The following is a 20,158-nucleotide window of genomic DNA, read 5'->3' as shown; positions in this document are numbered from 1 at the left end:
GTGAAGACACCGCCAGGGAAGCCCAGCGTCCATCACTCCCCCTCAAAGCACACTGCCTGCGGGCCTCCGCCGCAGCACATGGGTCACTCTGCCTGGACCCTGGGGACTCGCGAACATGCCTAGACCCTCCACGAGCACACGGGCCCCCACACAGCCTGGAGCCTCCCAGGGCCCAGGCCTTCTTACCTGGGCAACGGGGCTGCCTGGGGCCTGCAGACTGAGGCCACCGTCCCGGGGGGAGGGGCGCCGAGGACTGGTCATGGTGTGCCTGGACTGGCCGGTGACAGCCAGGACCTGTGGGCTAGCTCTGGGGGCCCCCACCACCCTGCGGCTCTTCACACCCCAGCCCCTGGGTGTTTACTATTTTGTTATGGTTGTTCGTTCCTCACCAGGTGGAAACCCGCACTGTGGGGCTTAATTACGCTCAGCCAGCTGCTGCCGAACACGGGAACGTGCCGCGCGGCAGAGACAGCCTCCGCGGGGGGAGGCGGGAGGGCAGCCGTGAGGAGGGGCGGGCACCTGGGAGGCCGAGGGAGGCGGGAGCCCCAGGCCCAGATGGAAAGGGGTCCGAGTTTGGGGGACAGGAAGCCCCGCCCACAGAGGGGACCTTCCAGGTAGATGCAAAGCAGGGCGGCCCTCGGCTGGCACCCCGTCCCCTGCTGTGCAGTGACTCCAGCTCCTAAGGACCGAGAGCCTGCAGGACAGAGGGAGACTCTGCAGGGGGACCATCACCCGGGCCAGTGCTAAGGACAGGCTGACCAGCAGCCCCCAAGGAGCACAAGGTGGTGTGTGTGTGTGTGTGTGTGTGTGTGTACGATCGTGCATATGTAAGGTGGATACGAGTGCGTGTGTGTGTGCGAGTGCATGTGTGTGTACACGTCTGTGGCACATGCATGCGTCTGTAGTGTGCACGCGTGTGTGGCGTGTGTGCACGGATGACGTGTGTACACGGGACAGTGTGTCGGTGAGAACGTGTGGACGCGCGTGTGGCGTCTGTGCATCTCCACGGGGAGTGTGTGTAGAGGACCGTGTGCACGCAGTCTCCAGATCAGGATTAGGCTGGGTGGCACACGCACGCACGCACACACACACACACACACACACACACCCCTACCGTCTCAGGACACGCCTCGCTACTTCCCCAGGACCCTCACAGGGACTCCCTAAGACTGTGCTCCGCCGAGTGCGTGAGCGCGGGGTCCAGCGGGACGGGCCGCTCTGCTCTCCTGCAGGACGCGTCCGGGCCACGCTCCTGCGTGGGAGCTCCGGGCTGGGAGACGGTGCGGGTGCAGGTTCTGGGGGGAGCTACACGGGCTGGGCACAGGGAGACCCCAGCGAGGAACACGCCCACCTCACCCCTCCCACAGCAGTCACCGCACCGCACGGCAGACCACCCCCCGCACACGCACAAAGATCCACACGTCAGGGAGAAGACACCTAAAGCCAGCCGTCCGGGAAGTTCAGGTCTTGTCGAGGCGTCACTGCTCACCCACCAAAGTGGCTGCACCGAAGAAGACCAAGGAAGCAAGTCCTGGCGAGGGCCGGGGGGCAGCTCGCTCGCTCGCCGGTGACCTGTGTGGTCGCCGACCTCCCCCGCTGACTTGGGAGCGCACCTGCCGATGGGTTTCTCCCCGCCGGCGCTGGCTACCGCAGACTGGGGGGCTCACAGGCCCCACTGATGTCTCACAGCCCAAGACCAAGGTCCCATCGGGGAGGACCCGCTTCGCGGTTCAGGAGGCCGTGTCCTCGCAGGGCAGAAGCGGGGAGGGCGCGGGCCCGGGGCCTCTGCTGCAAGGGCTCCAACCCATCACGAGGCTCCGCACGCTGACCTCACGGCCCCTCCTGACGCCATCACACCGGGCGGGGGGAGTCCTGGGTTCCCGACATGGGCCAGGGGGACACAACCTTCGGTCTGCAGTCCCCAGCCGCAGGGCATCAAGTTCCTGTGCGTCCTCGGCCCTCTGCCTCCAGGTCTTGGTCCACCCCACACCCCGCAGCCGGGCCTTCCCGTTTCCCTACCAGAGCGGGCTGGGGCGGACGTCCTCCTCCGCACACCTGTCCCTGCTCGGCTGCCCCAACACAGCCCCGGGAGACGAGCTCGGACCGGGGGTGGAGGGGAAGGGGCGGAACCGTGTCTTTCTGCCACGCGCTCTGGCTTTCGGAACACGCTGTCCACAAGATCCCGCCGGCCCTCACCCAGCCCAGCACGAGGAGCACGGGGTCGGCCACGGGCCCAGACGGCGCGGGGGACGGCAGGGAAGACTGGGTCCAGCTGCTGGAACGCACAGAGAGCGGCTGCCCCTGGTGGTTGGGGCGCAGAGAGTAAGGAAACCTGACGTCCCCAAACGTCGGCCCGTGGGGCGCGGGGGCCGATCCGGCGGCTTCCTGGCGGCACCGGAGACCCGCGTTCCTGTCGCGTCCCTGCGGCCACGGCTTCCCCGCCTGCGACGCCGCCGCGCTTCTTGCCACCGGAGACGCTGACGACCTTGGGTCCCGCGCAGCGGGCGGACGCCTGCTGGCCAACGGCCCCGGTGGAGGGAGCGGCCCCTGCGGAGCCGGCCAGGGCTGTCTGCTCCTGGCATAGAGGTCAGGCCCGAGGCCGCGGCCAACCGTCCAGGCTCAGCTCGCCACTCCTTGGGCTCCCTGTGCGCACAGCCTCGGACCGCGCTCGGGACTGGGGCAGAGGGGACGCCCACGAGGCCAGGACGACAAGGTCTGTGGCTCAGATGGGGAGCGGGTGTCCCGCCAGCGGCCGGGAGAGGAGGGCAGGCTGACTCCCCAGGCCCGACGGTGCCCCCGACGGTGCCCCCGACGGTTCCGCGCCCGACGGGGGTGGAGCCCAGACGGCTCGGGGTCCCAGCCTCGGCCCGGACGCGGGTCGCCGGCGGAGAGCGCGGAGCTGGTCCTCCCAGGGACCCCCAGGCCAGAACGGCGGTCTCCGGAGGCCTCCGGCTCCCTGCGTCGCATTTTGGAACCAGTCGCTGAATCCTAAGTGTTGGAGGAGCAGGTGGGTGGCCTCGAGGGTCCTGCCCCAGGCCTGGCCGCGGACCGGCCCCGTCGCTGCCCGGTCCTCGCGGTGGGAGCCGCCGGGAGCCAAGCACCCTCGGCCTCGGGCCCCAAGCAGGTCCCCGCAGCAGGCCCGGCGCGGTGGCCGACAAGCCCGCAGGCCGCAGCGCCGCGGAGGAAGGAAGGTCGGGCGGGCGGAGCGTCCACCGAGGGCGCCGCTGGGAGGGCGTCTGCGCCCGAAGCCGCGTCCTTGTCCTCGCGCCCGTGGGGTCCAGCGGGGGCGCAGGCCCCGGCCCTCGGCCTGGCCTCTGTCCCCCGCCTGTCGCCCGGCGGCCCAGCTCTCCCCGGGGGCCCGACGAGGAGCGCCCGGCCGTCCCCGCCCGGTGAGAGGACACAGGAGCGGGGGCGCCGCGACCCTCGGGACCCCAGGCCCCCGGCCCGCCTGGCCCCTCCCACGAGCTCTCGCGGGGACGGCTGGGACGGACGGGAGGGCCGGCCCCGCGCGGCCCCGACCCGGCAGCCCGCGCGCTCGGAGGCTCCGTCTGGGCCTCGCCCGCCGCCGCCCGCGCCGCCCGCGCCGCCCGCGCCCCCGCTCCCCAGCCGAGCGCGTCCACCCACTTCCGGTCCGCGTGCGCTGACCGACACAGGCTCGGCCCAATGAGCGTCGGGCCGCGTGCTCCTGGAGGCTCTGCGCCTGCGCAGGTCCCGCCCCCACAGCGCGCTCCGCATCCGGCGCAGGGGGGAGGCGGGGCGCACGTGCGGCGCGGCCTGCGGCTCCGGCGAGGGCGGGTGGCCGGACCCGGGTCGTGCGCTTCCGCTGGCCGCTGCGGAGCGGCGGGACGGCCCGGGAAGCCCGGGGGAGCCGGGAGGTAGAGGGAGGGCGGCGAGGAGGCGCGGGCGGCCGCTCAGCTCGGCCCCGGGAGCGGGCTGCGCGGTGCGGGGAGAGCGGCCGCGTGTCCACGACCCTCGGCCCGGGTCAGGCCGCGGCGCCCCCTGCGCAGACCAGCGGACCGTCGGGAGCCCGGGGTCGGCCCTCGGGTGCGAGACGCCTGCGGCGCGGCGTCCTGGGACCGGGCACCGTGCAGGGCGGCCTCCCCTCCGCGTCCCGGCCGGACCGGACTAGCGGGCCGCGCCGCCGAAGCCTGCGGTTCTGCCCGTCGGTGACCGGGGCAGACCGGGGGTGCGCCCGGGCCCGCCATCCCCGCCTTCCTCCCGTCTAACGTCCGGCGCGGGGCCGCCAGCCTCCCCTCCGTCCTCCGAAGAGGGGCCTGGGCTGCAGCCTCGCCCGCCCGTGTGCGCAGGTGCCACCCCCCTCCGCCCGCCCGGGCCCGTCGCGGCTCACGGGAGGCCTGCGCGCACCGGTGTGGAGACCGCCCTCCGGCCTGCCTGGCCCGGGGCCCCAGGGTTGGCCGGGCGGGGCGCGCCGGGGAAGGGGCTGTGCGCCCTCCTGCAGAGGCTCTCGCTGCCTCACTGCCCGGTGCGCGGCCAAGGTTGGGGTCAGGACGGCGCCGCAGCCCTTCCCTCCTCTCCTGGGCCCCCGCGTCCCTCCTCGGGAGGAAAGCCACGACCAGAACGCTGGCTGGACCAAGCCCTGGTCCTCATCCTCCAGGCACGAGGGAAGTCCTGCCTCCTCCCCGCTGGGGGGCTGGGCCGGGTCCGGGTGGCGGGTTGGGGTAGGAAGGAGGGAGGCCCTTGTCCGCCCGCCCGCAGGACCTCGAGCTGGGCCGCGCTGTGGCTCCTGACTTTGCCAGGACCTGCCCGGCTTCTCTGAAAACAGGCGGTGAGGCCCTGCCTGCCCCCAGAGGGCCAGCTGCAGGGGGCCCAGGCCCGGCCCAGCCTCTCCAGGTGGAAAGCCGGTGGGACGCCCGTTGAGAGCGAGTCTGAGAGGCTTGTCCTGTCCACCCTGTGACTGTTTAGTAGCCGCACGCTTCCTTCCCAGCCAACTTGAATGGGCAAATGACCACATCAGCAACCACACCTGCTGCCCCCTAACCCAGGGCGGCTTCCCCGCCTGCAAGCTAGAGGACCCTCACCTTCTCCCCAGTGCACAGGACTTTGTCTCCTGTTGTCCTGAACGGACTGACTGAATGGCCTGTGACCCACCCGGTCTGCCTCAGAAATTCGCCCCCGCTGCGCTCGCCCGGGGCTCGTGGCATCGCTCATGCCGACTGAGGAATGACTACGGCTTAGACTCAACGGAAAAGGGTGCCTGGGTGGCGCTGTTGGGTAAGCCCCGGGATTGAGTCCCACATGGGGCTCCCAGCTCCCGGGGGAGCCTGCTTCTCCCTCTGGCCTCCCCTCTCATGCGCTCTCTCTCTCTCTCTCTCTCTCAAATAAATAAATAAAATCTTAAAAAAAAATACAAACAGAAACAGAAAGTTCAATGTTCAAGAGAATTCTAGAAACAGACCGGGAAAAGCGGCAAGGCTTTGCACCGGATTCTAGCCAGAGTTTTCAGCACTGGCTGAATACTAAAATCATCTGAGGACAAAAATGGGAAGATTCCTGCCTAGATACCTCCTGAGTGGGCTCAGGATCTCTGGGATGGGGCTGGACTTCTTTCCCTGGGTGATTGCAGTTCAGGCGACAGCCAGGACGCACGGTACTGTCAACCGCTGCCCTAGAGGCGGGGACGGGATGGAAGGCACAGACACGCTCGTTGGCAGGTGACTTGCACACACACTCAGGTGAGTATCCTGTGACACCACACAGTCACCCAGGTTCTTGCCTGTGCACGGCTGTCTCTGGGAGATGGGACACTGAGGCCCCCGGGGGTCAGGAACAGAGGGGACATTTCGATGGGTTTCCTGGAGGGCAGGTTGTTGGCTTTTTTGTCCTTGCTGTCCGCTCTTCATCTCCATTTAACATTATTTTTTTGTTTAATAGAAAGGATGCTTTTTCCAGACACTGCCTCCCTCCAAGAAGGGAATTTCTGGCCAGTGATGACCTTGGAACATTACCTGGGGGCAGACAGGCTCCCTTAGTCCCCTCTATGGCATTTTCATCCAAGCCCCGAGGACTAGGAGCTGCTCCTGGACAGAGTGCAGGTGACTGGCAGAGCTGCTCCTCCCAAGGCCTGTTCTGCTGACAGCCCTGAGCAACGCAGTCTCACCGACACAGCTGCTTGGCGCTGGACCCTGGAGAGAGAGCCTCAGGGGACTGTCAGCCCAGAATTCAGTCCCCACCGGGCAGCAGCTGTGGCCACACATGATAATGGATGCTTCAGGGGAGGAAGCCCGTCCCAGCAAACTCGTCCCCCCCCTCACCTCCCCCCACATTCTGGCCTGAGAACCCTCCACCACACTCCGTCCCCCTGCCTCAGGCTCCCTGTGCAGCCTTGGGCCAGGCCTACTGTCTAGGGTCACTGGACCACAACCACCAGCCCCCCCCACGATGGCCTGGGCTTGCTGTAAATTCAGTCCAAAGTCCACCATCCGGGACAGGCTGGAGCCGGCAGGTCGCGTGGAGAAGGGCCTGGGTGGGTTGGTGGCAGCCCTGACTGAGGGCATTTGGCGTTTGGCAAGAGTGAGGCTCACCAGGCAGCCCAAAGGACGAAGGGAGCGGGCCTGGGGGGCTCTGGGGGTGGGGAAGGATGGCGGGTCCAAGGGGCGCAGTGTCTGGGCCCTGAGGGTCTTGGCGGGTGCCCGGCCTTCTTCATTGCACCTTAAAAGCCCCACTCCTCAGCACGGGGAGCGTTGCCAAGACAGCGTGGAGGCAGCCTGGGCTCTCACAGGGAAGCCCCCAGAACTCCCCCGTGGCTGATGTTTAATTGGGTTTAATTATTTTCTATTTAATTGCATTTTTAAAAGCTTTCCCCAGTGGTTTCTTGATCGGAGGACCTCTCCTCTCTCTTCTCTGGGCTGGAGGCTTGGCCTGGGTGGGGGTGAAGAGACAGAGCCAGGTGGCTGAGGGTCTCTTGGGACATGGGGAAGGCCCCCTGGCTGGGCACTAAAGATGGAAACTGGGGGTGAGGCCAGAGCTGGGGCTGCCTGAGGCCCTCCCTGGGCCAAGCAGACGGGTGCCCCAGGCCCACCTGCCCCCCGCACGGCTTTGCCCTCATCCTCACGGTCCCCCCAACTCCCCACAAGCTCACGCGCCCCCACACCCCCCTGGCTAGCTCCTAATTGTCCTCCTCCGCCTTCTGCCCTTCTAGAGCCTTCCCACCTCCCCGTTCCCCTCAGAATCATCCAGAGTCTCTTGCTGCTTCGGCCCGTCCCCGTCCTCTTGCAGCCCTCCTCGGTGTGTCTGGATCTTACACGTGCCTGCACCTGTGCAGGCGCCTCTACCCGCCCCCTTCTCTTCCTGAGGTCCCCCACAGCAGGCGGTCAGTAAACACATGTGAGCGCGTCCCAGACACGGCTCCATCCCCGGGACACCCCCCATCCCGCAAATGTGGCTGCACAGGACTTGGCAGGATTGGAGAGCAGTAGGCACCCGTGTGAGCTTCGGACTTGCTTTAGCCAATAGGATGTGGCAGAAGTGATGTTGTTTGAGTTTGGAGCCTGGACCCTAATAGGCCACGGGCCACCACTTCACCCTCATGGAGTACCACTCGGAGAACAGCAGGAAGGAGACGGGTCCAGCTCCTGGAGGCCTCGGGGCACCTCCGGCACCAACAGCCAGGCCTGGGAGTGAGGCCTCTGAGGCCTATCCAGACCAAAGATCTGCTGCATCAGCAGATGCGTACACAGAAACAGACCACTCGCAGTCGTGAGAAGTAGATCACCGTTCCTTCTGGCCACTGAGATTTGGGGTGCTTGTTGTGCAGCAAGTGTTAACCGACGCGCGGCCGCTGCAGGCAGCCCGAGTCCGGTGCTTAGCTGGATGCCCTTCCTGCCCCCGCGTGCCAGCGTCCCCTCCCCCCAGACCCTCAGAACCACACATACACGGTCCTAGAGGAGCTCTAGCTCCGTTGCCTCCTTCAGCAGCCCCCGTTGCCCCCGGGACGGAGTTAAGGCTGCCTGGCTTACCCCATCCAAGGCCCTACCAACCTCGCCCCTGCCCGCCCCTCCTCCTGCATCCCTGCTCCAACCCAACCCTCAGTAGCCCGGGCGCCTCCCTGTTCTCTGGTCCTGCCGTGCGGCAGCTTATACCCCGTCCTCCACTCGTCCCGCCCTCGTGGTGTCCTCTGCAACTTCTCCGTCAGACAAGCTCTTCTTCCAAGACCCAAATGAACCCTTGCCTCCCCCGAGAAGACCTCTTAACTCTCTAAGCACCCTGTGTCCTCCAGGCGAGCTAGCAGGCTTGTCCGAGCTGCCGCGCCATTTGCTCACGCAGCTGAACCTCCCACGGGGCCCCTTGGTCACGGCCCCCGGCAGAAAGACGCGGCTGGGCACCGCGCTGGGCATGGCAAAACGGAGAAAGAGAGGGAGTCACTTAAATGAGAGATGGGAAAGGGCGCACACGGAGGGACTGCTTCCTTCCTGCGCCGCGGGGGGCCCTTACGCAATGCCCAGGACGAGCGCACCCTTGCCTGGAACCTTACCTTACACCAGAAGCTCGAGGGTAGACAGGGTGCCGTTTGTTGCTGTAGTTCCCAAAGGCCGGTACAGCGTCTGGGGACGTGACATGACCTCTGCAGATGTGTGGATGGATGGATGGATGGATGGTCCTGTGGGTGGCTGGATGGGGGGCGGGGGATGGGGGGTGAATGGGGGGGAATGAGTACTTTGTGTCCATGAGAAAAAAGTAGAGGCTTAACCTCCTAAACTGGTACACTTTCTACCACAAAATTCCCGCACCCAGTCTTGGACAGAGTGAGCTTAGCCATGTGTGCCCAAGACAGAGAAAAGATGACCTAGGACCACAGTTCTGCAACTCTCTCCTCTCCTGGACGCAGGACAAGGACTTAGTCCTGGTTGCCTACTTGCATTCAGGACCTACACTGGACCACTCGGGACCAAGCCCTTTCCCCAGGGACAGCCTCTCTGTGTGTTTCCTCCCGTGCCTTTTCTGGGCATTCCTGCCATTAGGTGCTTCTGGGAATGGCTGAACCACTCTCAGGAGGGCAGCCCGGGGTGGAATGTAGGCAGTTAAAGGTCTACTTGAGCCACTTAGTCTCGGGGAGATGGTTGGCAGCGTTGAGGGCAAGGCGCCAGGTAGAAGTGGGTGAGGGCGGGGCACTGCAGGAGTCTTTGGGTCTGCACCATTCTGCATCCAGCCTTGCTGGCAGGCGGGGCCCCTGCCAGGGTCACAGAATCACCCAAGGACACCAACCCCACCAACCCAACTCCATTCCTCCCTGTGTCTAGCTCGCTCTGGAATCCACGGTGATGTCTTAGGCAGAATCCAGAGTAGGACAGAACAGGGCATGGCCTCCGTCCTACAGATGACTTGTTCCAGAACCTTGCCCAAGCCATTGCAACTTTCTGGACCTTAGTTTCCCGTAAGGCATCCATACCTGGCACCCCCACGCTGTTCCTAGTACGCTGTGTAGGCAGCCCAGACCAACCGGTCCCAGTTTTCTTTGCAGATGGTCTCACACACAACACAGCATTCTGAGCAGGGACCATGGGCGTGGGGACGGCCCCTGTTGGCCACACTGGATTTCCAAGGCACCATCAGGCTGTGAGAACCATGTGTGATAGCTACTGACCGCGTCCGTCTTTCCTCACGACATGTGGGCCCTGCGCTCTGGGCTGTTTCTTCATGTCTGCGCTTCCCTGGCACACAGTAGGCCCCGAATGCTGGTGGAGAAAAATGAATAGGTCACCATTTCTAATTCCAAGTCCTTTTGCCTCTGGACCTGAGGAGGATGTTTGCTGGGGCTCATCCCAGCACCCATACCCGAGTGGGCCATGGGCCCATGGGCTCTGTCCTTCCTGGCATCGGGAGGAGCCAGCAGACTTCTCACACGGGCGGATGAGCAAGAAGCAGCTCAGCTCCACTCGCCACGGTGGGCCCCGGAGGCCGGTGGCCTCCCTGCACTGGGCTGGGGCTGCCAGGATCCGCAGGTGGGGGGAGCCTAGGCCTGCCCTCCGAGGGGAGCAGTCCACCACACGGGCTGGCAGTTCCTAACCCAAGGATGATTAGCCAAGATACAAGCTTGGTGCCCAGGTGAGAGGCCTGCTCTGACCCAAGAGGACTGACCTCAAACCACGGCCGGCCCGCCAGGCCCTGGCTACCTGTCACCTCCTCGAAATGGCCGCCTTATCTCATGTCAGCCTGCAGGCCGGGCTGCATTTCTCCAAGTACCCTTCCTGTGGGTTTTGGATGTAGAGGTCCCAGAGGGAGAGTCCGGGGTGGGGGGGATTTGGAGGGGAAGCTACGAGTCGTCCCTGGTCCGTGGAGTCACCTGTGGCATGTGGCCAGGCCTGCCACTGTGCCACAGCCCCCCACCCTTGTTCACCAGCTCTGACCCGGCGTGGGGGGAGCGTATCCTGTTCCTCCGTTGCAGCCCAGCATCTGCAGAACGCCCCAGCCCCCAGGTCCTCGGCACAACGAGAGTCACTCAGGGCTGTCGTGGGGCTCTGGCTCCTGCTGGGCGCTGCCTGCCCGCTTTCCCTCTTCATAGCACCTTCTCTTCCGGCGCCAGAGCAGCCCCACCAAAGCGCGTAGCCGGGCGCCTGACTGCGTGTGGTCGATCGTTGCAACAAATCCACACGCACACACACGCACACACGCCCACAGACAACCCTCCTCCGGCTGAGCTCTGGTGGACACCTGCGCAGACCTGCTCAGGGACCCACAGGCGGAGCGCGTGGCAAGTAGAACAGTGGCCGATAGCCGTAGGATCAGTGTCCTCCTGCGAAACCAGGACCAAACAGAAGTCCCTCTTCTCTCCCGCGGATGTGTGGGTAGAAGCGCCGCCGGGTCCGAGGTCCAGCCCAGCGCTCTGTCTCTGTGTGTGTTTCTCAGCTTCTCTTCCCGCTCACCTGGCTCAGGCTGGGGGAGAAGGAGGGATGCCTGGGTTCAGCACTGCGGACAGAGGCGCAGCCCTGCCGGGGGTGGGGGGACTCCGCCCCAGCCTCTCACCTACCTGGGCCTCACGGACCACGACTCTATTCATTTGTTCATCCCCTGGGCAGGCTTGCCCGGTGCAATGGGGCTGTGGTCACAACAGCAACAGGTGTGTGACGCCTGTGTGCCTGGCTTGCTGCGCTCATTCAGTCTTCATAATGGGCTGGGAGGTCAACACTCTTGTGCCCAGTTTGCAGATGAGGACACTGAGATTTGGAGCAAGGAATGCCCTGCCCAGGGTCCCACAGCTAGAACAAGGAGGAGCCACCGAACTTTATACGTTAACACTGAGGCCACCTTCCCCCCATGAGCCATCTCAGCCACCCAGAACCAGCCCATGGCCGGCCTGGGTGCAAAGGTGGAAGCCTGTGGCCAGGAAGAGGGGAGAGGCAGGGTCCCTGTGTGCCATCGGGCGCCCACTCTCCAGACCTTCCTATTACAGTTCTCGTGTATGTACGTTTCCCTGAACGGCCGCTGTATTCGTGCAGAGCTTTCCTGCAGACGAGGCGCTCTGCACCGGGTGACCGGGCGTTCGCGCGTGAGTAAAGCCAGGTGCGGTGGCAGCCTGGCCTCAAGGGAGGAAATCTGGTGGCGCCGGCCTACCAGGAGATGAAGACCACAAGGACAGATGCTGGGAGACGCTGGCCACTGCAGGCCAGAGGGCCACAGCCCTGACGTGCCGGGTCTGGCACATCCAGAAGACTCTGGAAGGCTCCAACATGTGCCTCAAGAATTAGAACTGAGACTTCGGCTCTTCTTAGGCCCCCTGTGCGTTCCCAGGCCTCCTCTTCGTGCTCTGGACACTTCCCATCGTCTGTGCTTGCCTGTCTTGGCTCAGCTAGGATGAGATGAGGCCCGAGGCAGCCGGGGAGCAGGAATGTGCCGCACGAGGGCCTGACAGCAGGGTCCGCCTCCATCTCCTGAGGGCTGTCCTGCTGGCACCGCACACTGTCCTTGTAGGGAAGCCCCCAGCATTATGTCCGTTTACAGATGAAGAAACAGAGGCTCAGAATGGAGAGGGGACTGCCCAGACCAGGGGGCACACACACCTGCTCTGCTAACTCCAGAGTCCCAGCTGGTGGGGGGCAGGTGATGCCCTGTGCCTCTGTTTCCTTAGCTGCAGAACGCAGGTGACAAGAATGCCACCTCACAGGGCCACCGTGCACACAGAGCACAGGACCGTGCGTAAAGCAGAGGCAGAGAGCAGGGTGGGCCGCGAGAGAGCCTGCCATCCGTGACTCCTATGTGCATCCCCAAACCCAAACGCTGTTTGACACGCAGCGTTTACTTTTCCCATATTCAACGCATCCTCATAGTTTTAAAAATATTGGTCCTGACCCACAAAGTCAGTCTCGGACAGTGGCGGGGCCCCACCTGAAGAAGAGCACCCAGGGTCAGAGCCGGGCGCGGCAGCCCCCTCCCACGCCCTGCTCCTGATGGAGGACTTCGTATCTCCTGCTGGGAAAAGGGGTGCTCCCTCTCGCCTGGGTCCATCCCCACAGAAACCTGGCTAAGGTAAGGCTTGATGGAAGAATCCAGAGAACAGTAGCTCGCAGAGAAGCGGGAGCCAGGAAAGCGATGACAGGGCAGGGTGCGGAGCGGCCTCAGGAAAGCCGTGCGCGGAGCGGCTTCCGTGTCCGGGCTCAGAGGTCCCAGGGAGGAGGCCGCCTTGTCCACGCAAGCTCCCACTGCAGCTGGGACCCAGCCAGCGTTTCCTGGGCTGGAGGAGCCGTGGTGCCCTGCCGTGTCCTTCCCCTTGCTTTTCCACGCGTGACACCGGGGCGTTCGCCCGCCCGTCCCATCTCTTTTCCTGGCTGCTGGAGCCCACCTGTGAGCCTGCTTCTGGGGAGCGTGGAGCAAGACAGAGCTGGGTGCGCGGGTGCGGGATTGGTCGGTGTGCTGGGGTGCAGTCGGTGAGCGTCTGACTCTTGGTTTTGGCTCGGGTCAGGATCTCAAGGTCGTGAGATCGAGTCCCGAGAGGAGCACTGTGCTCAGCAGGGAGCCTGCTTGAGAGTCTCTCTCCCTCTGCTCCTCCCTCGTCCACCAAAAAAACAAAGGCCTCTCTGTGGAGGTGACATGTGACAAAGTCTCAAAGGAAGTGAGGGAGGGAGACATCTGGAGGAAGAGGGCCCCTGAGAGGCGTCCAGCACGTGCAAAGGCCCTGCGCACTGAAAACAAACAAGCCCATGGAAGATGAGGAAAGAAGGTTGGGGCCTCTGAGAGTCTTGAGATTTTCACTCAGGGAGACAGGAGGCACGGAGGGGTCTGAGCGGGAGAGGGGTGTGGACAGCTTCTCCTCCTCCCCCCGCCTCTCTGCCCATCGCATCCCTTAACCGTCCCTTTCCCGTAATTGTAAATTTGTTTGTACGGTTGTGTGCTCAGCCTTTGTCTCTGCCAGCGGGCTGCCAGCCCAGCAGGACAAGGCCACACCCCGCACCACAGACGCAGAGGGTGAGGCTGCCCCGCCGCCCCCAGCCCTGCACATGGCAGAGCCCGGGGAGCTGATGCCCAGCCATTTCCTTCCAGACTCACTGTGGCCCCTGAGGCCTGCAGGGGCTGCAGCCGCCTGCCTCCCCCAGCAGGTGTGACCTCCGCGGGGTCCCTCCCTCCATCGGCAGCCGGTCTGGACCTGCTCTCCCCTCCAGGTCCCTCGGCCTGCGTCCCTCCGAGAGAAACCAGAGGGAGACAATGGCCAGGGAGAGGGGCAGGCGGGCGAGAAAGCGAGGAAGCGTCAAGCTCTTGGCGGCCGCTCCCCGCCCCCCACTCCGCATCTTCCACGGCACTTAAATGCCTGTGAGCAGATTAATAAGGTCTCGGCCGCACGGGGGGCCGTGTTCTATCTGGAGCCCCAGTCGCCGCGGCGGCGTGCTGATGGCGGGGGCTGGAGGCGGCTTTATCTCACGGGCCCAGGCGGCCTCTCCCTTATCAGGCCGGCCGGGCCGCGCAGCTGCTTCTGCGGGCCTGCGCCCGCCCCCGCCGCCTGCTTTGTAAACAGAAGAGAAGTTGCTGTCTTGATATTTCCATTTTTATCTCTTTTATTGACTTCATTTTCATGTCTTTGAGGGAGCATTTTCTTGGGTTGCCTACGTCTTCCCACCGCCCTTGCCCCTTGGCCGGCCTGGGGGGAGGGGGAGGCTGGGTGAGGAAGAGGGTCAGGGGCTCCGTCCCTGGCTCATGTGCCCCATCTTGTCCCTGAGCGCCCTCCCGCCGGCTCCTTCCCCAAGGCTCCGGCTCTGCAGGTGCACAGCCCTGGGCCAGATCCTCCCAGCCTGGGGAGCCTGCGCGGGTGAGGGACAACCCAGGCCGGCCTCCTTCCCCTCGGCTGTCGGCACGGATCTGGGGGAGACGTGGTTACCTCCGCCGCCCAGGCGAGGAAGCCCAGCTTCCACAGGGTCATCAGTCACCGTCACCTCGCTCCGTGCCGGTGACTCGTGACCGAGGGGGACTGCTGAGCGGCCCGGCCGTCAGAGACACGTCTGTGCCTGGGACGGAGCTGGCCCGGAGGACCGCACTGCCAGCGGCCGCTCACCTCGCTGACTCCGCCCCGCCTCTGCCGGGCAGCGACCGCCAGGGCAGTGTGTGTGCCGCAGGCCGGACGGGCGCCGGGCCTCCCCGTGCCCGGCTTACCGTCATCAGTGCCCTTGAACGGGGCTGAACAGGGTCTCGCCCAAAATAGGTCCACGTCCTGACCCCGGAACCTGTGGAAGTGACCTTGTTAAAAAGGGGGGTCTTTGCAGATGTGATCACGTGGAGCCTCAGGATGACAGCGTCCTAGGTTGGGGCGGCCTGAATCCAGACGCTCAAGTCTCCGTGAGAGACAGATTCAGGTGGGAGAGGCCACACGGGGATGGGGGCAGTGGGAAGGATGCAGCCACAAACCCAGATTCGCCAGGCCCCCAGAAGGACCGCCCCCCGGAGCCTGCGACAGGGTGTGTGTCCCTGCCGGGGTTGCGGGCTCCAGCCCCCCGAGCTGGGAGGGGGCAGCTTCCTGCAATCTCAGCCCCGCTCTGCTCTGCGGCCGTGAGCTTCCGCGGCTCTGGGCTCTCACACCGTCCCCACCACGCCGACCCCCCTCCCCGGCTCCCTGCAAGTCCACGGCAGCAGGCCTGGCACCTGCCACCACGAAGAGGCTCCGCAAATAGTTGAACGAGCGAGGGAGCCCCGATGGGGTCTCCGGCCCCACCACCCGGGACGGCAGGTGTGTGGGAACCCGGGCACAGAAGTCTTCCCGGGTGCTGGGCTCAGGAACCCAAAGCAGCAGGACAGCCGTGCTTCTCCCAACCCCCGGCGCCCCTACATCCTCCAGCCCCTTGTGGCTGGGCTGCGCGATGCCTCCCTGGTTTCCGGCTGCTCCCTGGAGATGCTGAGGGGTGAGCTGCCTCGGGCGTGGCCTCCTCTTACCCCAGCATCCCCCTGACTGTGCCAGGACCCCCACCCGCACTAGCACAGGGGTCTCCCCCACGGACTCAGGGACTCAGCCGTCCCGTGTTTGCAGGACACAGCGGGAGCTGCCCTTACATACAGTGGGGTCACCAGAGGCCACTGCAGGAGGGGCTGGGGACAGAGGAGCTCTAAAGAGAGGAGATCCGACAACCCGCGCGCCATTTGGAATGTGTGGTTTTCCAGAATTCACACTGGAGAACAGAAAGGCTGGCAGCTGGTGTGGGCCAGCGTGGTTTCTGTCACTAAACAGGGAGGGTCAGAGCTGGAATGACACATGGCTTCGCCGGGAGACGCTGGCAGACCCGCCAGCCGCCTGATCAGACCACTTGGGCCCCGGGAGCCAGGGGGAGGCCCAACTGGAGCCGCGTCAGGGGCCTCCTGTGACGGACTGGGGGGTGGGGAGGCAGGGGAGAAGCCCTGGGGCGGGAAGGGAGGGACACAGGGGACGTGGGGCAGGCTGGGACCACGGTGTCCCTGAGGCAGGGCAAGTTCCCAGATTATCCCACAGGGCCCCCGGGAAGCTCCGCCACAGGGGTCTGAGCAAGCTGCCCCCGCCCAGCTCCTCCCTCCCCATACATGGCCCCCACACCAGTAGGGCACTGCCCACTGGGGGCCAGGACAAAAGACTCAGCAGAGCTGGTTGCTGGAGAGGCCCAAGGACAGCCAGGTCCCACAGGCTGGTGATGCCACGGCCGGACCCAGGCCCCTGCAGCCCACCAGCGTGTCCTTCCAGCCCCCGGGGCTGCCCACCCCACACAGTGCACAGCAGACCGTCTGCGGCCAGGAAGACTGAGGTCAGCCAGGATGAGACCGGGCCAGTGCGGGCGGCCCTCGCGCTCCCAGGAAAAGGCCGGGCCCCTCCAAGGTAGAAGCCGTTAGGCACCGGTGAGAAGCCCCGGGTCCCAGAGGGTCCTTGGGCTCTCGGGTCTGTTCAAACTGCACTTACAGCTCCCCCACCGCAGAGCCGCCTCAGAACAGCCCCTCTCCCGTCCTCCCCCCCTCGCTCCGCCAGGACGTGCCCCCCCCCCATGGTGAGCGGAAGCTGGCAGGGGCCACTGCTCTCTCCCTGCCAGCCAGGGGCAGCCTCTAGCCCTGCTTAACCTCATGGGACTTGGGGTGTTCTGTTCTAGCAGACCCCCAGGCCACCCGTGCCCTCCCAGCCTCCTCAGAGCCCACTCACCCAGCACAGCGAGGGCCAGCCACACTGCCCTTCCCCTCACCTGGTCTGATCCAGGAACCTCCCTGGCTAATACCTTTGGTACTATCACCTCTCTGCCCCACTCCCAGGAGCCAAACCACACCTCCAAATGATTCCAATTTCCCTCCCACCCTGGGCAGCAAGACAGGGCCACACACCAGTCCCGCAGTTTTGCCCTGGGGCCAACAGGCCTCATGATTCCCCTGCAAACACCCTTTGGGTCAACCCAAGCTCTCCGTCTCTGGGGCCAGAGCCCAGACCAGGTCCCCAAGAGAGCTCACCGGGGCCACCAACGCCTCCCGTCTGCGGACCAAGAAGAGGCATCTGTGGTTTCCGGCCGCAGCCCGTCGGCCTCAGGACACTGGCACAGCGGGCGCCGCAGCCCAGACCGTGTGGGCCGGACGGCCCTGTCGGTGCACGGGACTCGGACACCCGAGCCCAGGTCGGGCTATGACGAAGGAGGCCCCCACTCGGGGCTGGGCTGGGGTGTCACACCTGGGAAACGGGGTCTCCCCCAGAGCCCCTTGGCACAGGAAGTGGGTCCTGGACCAGTCTGTGGGAGCCAACGGCACGAGACTTCGGGGAGGAACGGGAGGAAGACGGCCGGCCGAGACGCCTCCGATCGCGCACGAACGCATTTGCTCTGGGAGCAAGAATAAGAGAGGATTTCATTAAAAGCAAAGCCCGCGCCGCGTTCGCGGGCACCTGAAGCTGCGGCAAGTACTTGGGGAACAATCTGGACGCGACCTCGGACAGGAAGCATGTGGGGTCCGTGGCCAGCAAGTCCCCGGCGGGGCTGCTTCCGGAAGGAGGGAGGCTGTGCGTTCCCAAAGGCCTCTCGCACGAGGATTCGTGGTCACCTACCTGCCGTCGCCCCACACCCACCACGCCCCACGGTGTGTGGGCAGAGGAGGGGGTCCGCGCGCTGAGGCGGGGACCCCAGCGCAGACACACCCCGAGATCTCCGGGAGGGGCTGCGGAAGCCAGGCACGGAGGTGCCCTGCGGGGTCCTATCCCTGTGAGGCTTCTCTGGGTAGGAGAGAAATCAGGTGGGGGGTTGGGTTGGGGGCGGGGAGAACTGATTCGAGGAGGATCTCGGTGACGGAGGTGTTCTGCGTCCTGCCCAGAGAGAGGCAAGGGCTCGCCTAGGGGCTCCCTCTCGCTGAGCTGCGAGCTTGAGTCCCCAGCTGTCTGCGACTTCGAACGCGGGAAGCCCGCGGGAAGCCGAGGCTGCGTGGTGTGGCCCTGAGCTTTGCCACCATAACCAACGACCCGACCTGTGGTTCGAACCAAACACACACACTCACAGCCGTGTGGGCTGGCACAGGCTGGCTGTGGCGGTTCTCCTTCTGGGTCAGAGAAGGACCCCCTTGACACCCCCAAAGCTGCTGCTCCCGCGGCAAACCTCAGCCTCACCACACCGCACTGGCCGAAATTCTGCGTGGCCCACCTGACACGACAGGGCGGGAGGCATCCCCCTCCCCAGGGGTGGCAGGGGCGAGGAGTGGCCTCACCACTGGGGAGGTGGGGGTGTGACTCGTGGGAGACATATCCCCCGCCCCTGGGGAAGGCCCCCAGGGAGGAGGTGTCGGGTGGTGTGGGGGGAGAGAGGGTCCCCGAGCAGAGCCAAGGGGAGGGAGGCCAGCAGGCTGGGAACAGCGAGGAGGACACACGCCCGGAGCCCAGCTGCCCCGGCCCACGGTACAGTAGCGCCCCAGAGCCGCACTCGGCCCCGGAGCAGGCGCTCTCCGGAGGGGGACATGGACCTGCAAAGGTGAGCAGGGAATGGAAAGCTGGCATGAGGCTCGGTGGCCCCGGCAGTGAGGTCCTTGAGGTGTGCACAGATGGGGTGAGGCTGGCTTCCCCCAGGGGTGGCAGGCCAAGTGGCCGGCCTGCTCTCTGCTGGGGACTCCGCAGGAGGCAGCAGGCCGCGGGAGAGTGAGCCACAGCTTGTCTGGCCTCTGTCGGCCTCGGGAAGAGCCAGGCCAGCTGGCTGCGGGCCGGATGCTGGCGGCCCTGGGAAGGCTTCCCACCTGTCTCTCCCCCAGGTGGCTCCTATTTTTAGAGCCAACTCTTCAGTCGGGATGCAAGGTTTCAGAGCTGCGGCACAGGCTCAGGTCCAGCGAGGGGAAGCCTTGGCAGGTGGGAGCCCCCCCTCTACGGAGAGCCCAGCCCGGCCACAAGGCTACGAGGCCAGCAGGGCACACTGCCAGCCCCTGTCCTCCTCCCAACCACCTGCCTGTGGCCCCTTCTCTCCCTGAGGCCCTCCTCTGCCCCACAGACCTTAGAATGGTCCAGGACTGGGTCCCTGGGTCCCTGGGTCTCTTCCTACTCACCGGCAGCGTCTGATACGTGTCCCGTCAGTCCACCAGCTTCAAGCTTGGCCCTACAGGTCCATCTTGCCCAGAGGAGATCATCTCCTACCAAACCGGGAGATGCAGAGGGAGCTAACCCTCCCCCTAGCCCCACACGCTCCTCCCGCCTGTGCTCCACCTGACCACGCTGCAGGCCAGCCTCTCCCCTCCCGGGCCCCACCAAGCCCAGGACACCCCCGGCTCTCCTGGGACACTTGCCCACAGCTGCCCCGTCCCAGCTTCACCAGTGACCCCGCCCGGGCCCCGGCCTCACCCTTGCGTGGCCCCGTCCCCACACGAGCTCTGTCCCCTCCTCCTATGCCCGCTGCTCCGTGCCATCCAGCCACATGGGAGCACCAAGCCCGAGCCCCTGCCCCTCTCCCGGCTCCTGGCCACAACTCCCTGTGACTGCATCGCCAGCGGGCCTAGTGCTGGGTCCGGGGCAGCGAAGGTGAGCCAACACGCAGAGGCGCAGGGACGGTGCAGGGGGCAGTGCTGAGGGCAGTGCAGGGGGCGGTGTAGGGGGTAGTGCAGGGGGCGGTGCAGGGGGGATGCAGGGAGAGGTGCAGGGGGCGGTGCAGGGAGTAGTGCTGAGGGCAGTGCAGGGGGCGGTGCAGGGGGTAGTGCAGGAGGCGGTGCAGGGGGTAGTGCAGGAGGCAGTGCAGGGGGTGGTGTAGGGGGTGGTGCTGAGGGCGGCGCAGGGGGCGGTGCAGGGGGCGGTGCAGGGGGCGGTGCAGGGGGCGGTGCAGGGGGTAGTGCAGGAGGCAGTGCAGGGGGCGGTGTAGGGGGTGGTGCTGAGGGCAGTGCAGGGGGCGGTGCAGGGGGTAGTGCAGGAGGCAGTGCAGGGGGCGGTGCAGGGGGCGGTGCAGGGGGCAGTGCAGGGGTGCAGCCGTCCTCCCTCCAGCTAGTGATGCTCCCCTGCCTGAGTTCCAAAGCTGAGGTCCTGCCGCTGAGGGAGGAGCCGTGGTACCCAGTGGGGCGGGGCCACAACAAGCCCCGCCCCCACCACTGCTGCCCCCCAGGCCTCCCCCCCACGCACCCGCCCTCTAAATCCGTGTTGAGGCCCTTACCTCTCGTATTCGGAAAAGTGACCTTACTTGGAAGTAGGGTCATCCCAGATGGGATTCCTTAAGATGACGTCATCGGGGGGTCCTAACCCAGTAGGCCGGGGGTCCTCAGGGAAAGGGGGATTTGGACA

The 20,158-nt window shown here is 65.5% G+C and overlaps 1 long non-coding RNA gene across 3 annotated transcripts; it reads right to left on the bottom strand.

Annotated features, from left to right (window-relative positions):
• Positions 1–5,421: 5,421 nt before the first annotated feature.
• LOC116580155 lies at positions 5,422–19,471 on the bottom strand. 3 transcript variants are annotated; one of them, XR_004281520.1, is made up of 5 exons: positions 10,985–11,249; positions 10,365–10,890; positions 9,407–9,692; positions 8,492–8,627; positions 5,422–6,201 (listed from the first exon to the last, which is right to left on the bottom strand). It is a non-coding gene; the product is annotated as an uncharacterized LOC116580155 (long non-coding RNA). The 3 variants fall into 3 exon arrangements; XR_004281519.1 differs by lacking the exons at positions 10,365–10,890; positions 10,985–11,249 and adding an exon at positions 18,943–19,471 and having other exon boundaries at positions 5,422–6,879; XR_004281518.1 differs by lacking the exons at positions 10,365–10,890; positions 10,985–11,249 and adding an exon at positions 18,943–19,471.
• Between the last annotated feature and the right edge of the window lie 687 nt (positions 19,472–20,158).

Source organism: Mustela erminea, chromosome 19, assembly GCF_009829155.1.
Source record: "Mustela erminea isolate mMusErm1 chromosome 19, mMusErm1.Pri, whole genome shotgun sequence".
Lineage (NCBI taxonomy): Eukaryota > Metazoa > Chordata > Mammalia > Carnivora > Mustelidae > Mustela > Mustela erminea.
Note: the sequence above shows the minus strand (reverse complement) of the source record. Positions and strands in the feature narration are given on the sequence as shown.